Below are 7,057 nucleotides of genomic sequence, written 5' to 3' on the forward strand. Positions count from 1 at the left end.
GGGCATGTGAGCCTGCACAGTGGCTGAGGCAGCCTTTCCTGCTGCCCATCACTAAACTTAATGGTGAGAAATGAGTGAGTTTTCTAGTACTCCTTGTTACCATTGTAATCTACAAAATGTGTCATGTTTAAAAGAGGCTCATACAAATATTCAGTTAACATGCTTTAAACATCACTGTATATTGTCCCAGTATGAAGAAATGATGTCAGGGCTCTGTTTCGGTCAGGCTTTTCCCTTGTGGGACACCTTCTGCTGTTCATTTGGGTCCTATGTGGAATCCATCCCAATTACAACTACACTGCAGAGCATAGTGACTATTCCTTCCCCTTCGAGAACAGCACCTGAGCCATCTTTAAAGGGATGCAGCGACTCCATTCTGTAACCATCCCCATGAGCCCAGGGGGAGGATCCTGTGGCATCAGGCGGGTGCAAACCGGGTAGGGCAGCCTCGCTGGGGAGGCACCAAGGGTTGGCACAAGTTTTTGTTGTTCCTGTTCTGCAAAGCTCTCCAAAGGCTCAAGGACATTCTTTAAATTCCTTTCTTCTAGCCTGTTGTTTGATAGCCCATAAATAGCTCCTTTTCAAACACAATGCTGAAAGCCCTGAGTAATGAGCCAAGAGTGAAAATGTTTCAGTATTTAAGCACTTTATTGTATTTGTGGAGGCCAAAAGCTTCAGTGCTCTGCTCAGCTTTAAATAGTAATAAAAAAAAACCCACCCCATAGTCAATAAATGCTATCTTGCTCCCGAGATACCCATAAAACAGGGCTGTTTTCCTTCAGTTGTCACAAATATACATAAGAGCACAAAAGGTTGTGAAAATAGCAAGGGTGAGCAGCTCTGCATGCTTTCACGAAGTCAGTTTGGAGATCATGGCCAGGGTTTTCATATTCAGATACCTAAATATAGAGCTGTGCATACTCACCATGGCTGAATTGCCAGGAGCCTTTATGTTCAGAGATGGAACATGATCAACAGTTTCTAAAAAATTCTCTGTGATGTCTAATTTTGGGTACCAAAAAGCAAATCTATTCCAGAACACAAGTTCCTTATGGAAATATTGAGGTTTATTTTCTTTCATGTGTCATGGGATTAGTTTGTTCTATGACTGTGAAGGCAAGACGAGGGAGCAGCAACCTGAGCTTCCTTAGTATAAATATCATATTACTTAATAAATGTCATACCAATACCTGCCAATAATGACCTGGTTATCCCATCTTGTTCATTCAGCACCTCCTCACAGCAACATGAAGTGAATTTGCTGGCTTTAAGGCAAAGCAGTGCTTTTGGAGAAAGCACTTTCCAAAAAGAAAGAAAAATGTTTTGCTTTCCTAAAGACTTTTCACCTGTGCCAGCACGTGTTGTGTTAACTGCCCCGTTCAGCACCGTCACTGGGGCGCACTTCTGCTGTACATGCAGGCACCATGAAGTGTTCTTGAACCCTGTGCCACTGGTTAGCATTATTAGGAGTAACTTGATGTCATTAGATGATAATCCATGGATTATAACAGAGTAAAATATCTGTTATCAACTCCCCTCTGTAACACAATTAACGTTTCACATTAAATGGCCCTTAGTATCAGGGATGTTTATTAGCCCCTAACCCAGCCTCACTCCACCTGGGAGTATTCCTTTTAAATTATATGACCTGTGTGATTAGTTTCAGCACATTATTGCCGCAGTAGATGAGGGTCTCCAGGACAAACACCCTCCCCTTCCCTGTTTCGCTGCCAAAGACCTCTGCATCCCATCCACCCTGGCACAGACTGAGAGACTGAAGACATATTGCACTCATTTTGGTGATAGCTGCTATAAATGTTAAGTGGACTGTGAGGCTGGGAGTATTCTGCAGAAAGCAGCCATGATAATAAGTCATGGTAACAGTATTAGAAATGCCTCACGGTTTGTCAGGTAATGTATCTTTGCAGAGGCAAAATGCATGAGGAACAGAAATCCCACCTCCAGTCTGGTCACTCTCATGTAACTTACTGGCGGGAGGTGGTTGAAGGTGCAGGTAGGTCTCCTTGTGATCGTTCGGCTCCCTGTCCCTGGACATGGTACTAACCTCTGCAGTCCACCGAAACACAGCCCAAGAATTCGGAGGTGGGACGCTCCCATGGCCACTTTGCAGAAAAAATGCCGTCTGTCTGCCCTGCTCAGGGTGCTGCCATCATTCCTGCTGCCCAGCGGGGAAGAAACTTGTGCCTCCCCAAGGTCTCCGCTCCCGCTTGCCCCAGCAGTGCTGTGTGGTCATGGGTGGACACACAGAGGAGCTTGGGCTTCTGCTGGCCTGGCTCTTTCTTCTGGTTCTCCCCTAATAAAATGACTCGTTAGTTTAAGATGAAGCTGTCTTTCAAATTTTCTTCCAGTTTTAGGGAATTCGAAGATTTGCTTTTCAACTTGATCCTTAACTCTCACAGTTTGATCAGTTAGTTACTCAAACAAATGCAAGACCAAATATTTTGACATTTTTCTTCCTTCTGTAGGTTGTAGATCCAACTTTTTCCAAACTTTTTGCTATTTTTATCTAATTATTCACTCACACATCATTCAGGAAACAAAAATGGTCAGAAGCTGTGGAAGATGTGGCCCCTAAAGATTTGAGGAAGACCTCAGCTGGCACAAATGGCATTTCTCCAGCGGGGCAGCAGAGTGCTGCAGCTGTAGAGCAGCCAAGCAGCCAACCCTCGTGGTGCCTATACCACGGGGGCCTGACCACAGGGACCTGGTGCGGTGTGTACCACAGTGCCCAGGCTGGAGAGGGAGGCAGTGGAGGCATCCCCAGCCATGGGAATCCAGAGTTGAGACAAACCCAGGCTCACCCTGCTTTGAAAGAATGCCAAGAACTACTCCTAACATAGAAAAACGGGTGCACCTTAATCACTTCGCAACATTATGCCTATAAACATGAGAAAACCGTGGGTCCTTCTATAAGCAAGAGGACAGACGAGCTCCATACAGACTGCTCGATGCTTCCATGTTGCTGAACTGCGTCACTCAGGAGATGGTCTTTGGCTGCAGTGACAGGATCTGTGAAGTAGCTCATCACGGTTTCACACATTCCTAAGTAATCCCTATGAGAGTGGTTTTGGTTTAGCATGTGTAACTACTTCTGCATCCTGTTCCCAAACTGTATCTGGTGATACTCAAACCTAAAAGCCAAATAGGGATTCAGATTGATTTCTAGAATGATATTAAGGAGTCAGAGATAAAAGAGATATTTTCCCTTCTTTTGGGGTAAAATCTAATATAAAACAGTCTCAGCTTCAGAAGTCAGATTGCTCTAGTAGAGCAGTCAGAAGCAGATCAGGTTCACAGACATAAAGCCTCAGCTGTATCGAAAGGAGAAAGTGGTGCTGGCAACTATTTGATTATCAGTTCGGGAAAGGGAATCCCCTCCAGGCCAATGTGGAAATGATGGGTGAAGAGAGAGTATCTTTGCCATGGTGATATTAATAGCTCATTTGCAAATTTTTACCCGAATCTATTCACTTCAAAAGCTCAGCTTGGGGACTGAGAGAGATATTTTTCAACAAAACATTAGTCTCAATTAACTAAATGTAACTAAGATAAATGAGGAAGCAGATAAAACTGGTAAGGCCATTAAATCCATAAAGGGAAGATGCTGAAACTTGTAAGGCACCTGAATACAGTCCTGCGAGTATTCCAAGGCAGGGTCAGAAAGGGATAACACAGCCCTCCCAGGCCAGAGATGCTGAGCGGCCAGACGATATTGACACAGACAGTCAAATAATAGCGCAGCCCACAGCAAACACTGTGCACTAAGGTGGGAAAGAATTTTAATAAGCAATTTCAGTCTCATACATGCTATGAAAAAAGGACTTGGCATCATTCCCAATGACAGTGTCCTCCAGATTAGAGACTAAGTCACAGCATCCTCAAGGGAGGGTGAAAAGACAGTAATAGAGTTTCTTTCTTTCTGTCTTTGACCCTGATCTACTAATATTAACATGTGTTGCATAAGAGCTATGCTGGAGCAAAAAGAGCCAGCTGAAGAATAAAAAAGAATAGAATAGAATAGAATAGAATAGAATAGTATAGAACAGAACAGAACAGAATAGAATAGAATAGAATAGAATAGAATAGAATAGAATAGAATAGAATAGAATAGAATAGAGTAGAATAGAAAATAAAAGAACAGGACAGAACAGAACAGAACAGCACAGAACAGCAATGTTAACTGATTTTAAGGCATTAATCCAGTTTTACAAACACCTATAGCAGGCCATGCACTCTTAGGTACACAGCAATTTATTTAACCAACAGCACCCCTTTAAAAGACTGTTGTATGATGTCTTCAGAAGGACCAACTCCCAGTTCCCTCAGACAAGGCAGATGTACAAAAGCAAGCAATATCTTATGGGATGACAGGTTCTGCCTTCTAAAACACCATGGAGGAGCCGCCACGTAGGCAAAAGGAACAAAACACCTTCAGGCATCAGGGGGCATCAAAAAGCTCAGCTGTCTTCTGCAAAATATCTGCAATTTGTTATTAGCCCAGGGTAAATGAGTCAGATGCTTCCCCCAGGAGCCATTACACCCAGCCGGGCTGGGGGCGGAGGACTGGCAGATGGCTGCTGGGGATGCCTTTCTGTCCGGAAAACTGGGAATGAAAAGATCATGCCCCCGAGCGCAGCTGATCTCTTAGTGACAGGTTCATGGCTGCTCTGTCCCCCAGCCCAGCGTGCCGTGGGAGCTCTCCCACCCCGGGCAGTGTCAGCACCAGGGCTGGCTTTGCTCCCCCAAGCAGAACGCAGGCTGCTGCGGCGCCTCCATGGCCTTGATCCCGCTCTGGGCTACAAAAGATGAGAAGCCAGCAAAACTCCTGAAAAAGCCTCCTCACGACATGTAAGGCTGAAAGAGCAACATGCACATTATTTCCCCAGCTCTGCACCACAATGTGCCATGTGAGCCCTCCAGGAAAGCAGCATTTTCAGTTTTCCAAGCGATTGTGCTGCCACACCATTGTGGGCTCGGCCCCCTCCCGAGAGCAATTCCCCGCCAAGCTGTGCTCCAGGGAAGGCCAGCTCGCTTCATCTGCCACTGACACGGCTCCCGGACACAAGGGATCCTCTCACCGCCGGGCCGTTCACTTCCATTTGATTTTGCTCATTATATTCTCACCAGCTTTTTATAAATCAGTGTCCTGCAAGAAAGCCCAAAATTGAGCATAATGGAGACCTAGGCACGTGCGGTGCTTATATACAGATAAAGAAATGCCTGTTACAGCGCGGGTGGCTCTGGTGACGCCGAACGCGCCACCTCGCTGCTGTTCGTGTGGCTCCAAACACAGGTGCTCGGCCACCCCGAGCCCATGCACGCAGCCAGGTCCACCCTGAGTGTCACCTGGGCATCGGACAGACACGTTCATCCTTTCCAACTTTCCTATCAAAATTATCAGGAACTGGAACACTTGAAAGCAAATAAACGTTTGAAAGGAAAGATATGCAAACTCTTTGTTCCCTCACGAACTTGTGAGTAGCGACATTTTTCTGCCTGTTTGGAGAAGTTATCATTATTTTTGAAAACATAAGGTAAATCTTCTACAGAAAAGGCTTTAAACTGTTGGGGTTTTTCCTTTTCTTTTTTCCCTAGATAAAGCCAAAAACCTTCAGTGTTTTCTAGATCAGTGGCTTCCCTCAGTTGTTTGGTTTTTTTTTTAAATCAAAAAACTACAATTTTGCCTTGCTAGATTATTTCTATTATTTATTTGTGCTTTTTCTGTAAACAAGACTGACTGCTTAATGGAAAGTCGTCCTCTGTGTTTCTCAAATAAGAAAGTAGCTGCTGTCCCAGAGGCAGCAATAATTGCCTGAATGGCAATGAATAATTGCTTGGTAACAGCCAGTGCAGGGCTTTGCTTTTCACCGTGAACCTATTCCCTGCGCAGAGACTAATTAGTCACTGCCAAAAGGGAAAGGGAGACTCGCAGAGCTGCTCGGCTGCTCTCGTTCCCAGTAATTTGTGAGGTGTTTCCTTATGCCTCCCAGTCTCAGACCAGCCATGGCCTAACTCCAAACCCCTCCTCAGCATGTCTGGCCATCAGCTCTGTACCCTTCCTCTGCGATAGGATTTGAAACCTCACTGCGTTTTTCCTGTCTCTGGAGCAAAATAAAACGCCCAACCCTCAGCTCACGAGGATGAGCTCTTCCAGCTGGGCATGGGGCTTTGGTTAATCAGCGAGTGGCGGGGCTGCATTGCTGGGAAGGCACCAGACCATCACTTTGATCACTGGATTTCCAGTGAAATATAAAGGAGAAGTGGATGGGACAAACAGACATGCAGCTTCGCTGTCTCCTCTGTGGGCCCCCATGGCTATCCTCACTCAGGGCTGTCATGCCAGGTTGCTTTGCCTTTGAAGCTTTAGGAAATCAAGAGTTTAGAGCTAATCTCTCTCTGCTGGTTCTAATGCAACGTTCTCTGTGAGGCACGAAGACCCAGCTTATAGGGCTACATAGGTACATGTATGCTCAGAGTAGGTATTAGGAGGAAATGTCAGGAGTGAATTATCTATGATGATGTAATTAAATACTATATTATAAAGCGTATCTAGAGAGAAGCTGAGCTAAGGCTCCCTTGGAAGTTATGACTTAGTTATTTCCTAGTAGCTGAATGTTTGACCTTGGAATTGTAGCTTTTCTCTACCCAAGTTTTCACATGTCGTACTGACGTGAGGAATTAGACTCTATAACTCGAAAGTTATAAAGTAGGTATGTTTATTGCGCGCAGATGCACGGGGGATCGCTCCTCCACAAGCGTGCATGCCCCAAGTGACAAACCATCTCACATTTATACAATGAAACAAATGAATATTCAATTAACGCCTATACATATTCGTTACCTAAACCCCGCTTCGTATGTTAATTAGCTTATCAGTCCGTTTCCTGGAATGTGGTGGTCTTGCAGGTTTGTAGGTGATTCATGTTCTTGTGACCATCCAATCTTCTCCAGCAAGGAGACTTAGCACTCCCTCCTTCTAGATAGCATTTGAATGTCTCTCATCTTTTCTCGTTCTATTTTAAATAGCCCCCTTTGT

Source organism: Falco punctatus (assembly GCF_963210335.1).
Source record: "Falco punctatus genome assembly, chromosome: 4".
NCBI classification, from domain to species: Eukaryota; Metazoa; Chordata; class Aves; order Falconiformes; family Falconidae; genus Falco; species Falco punctatus.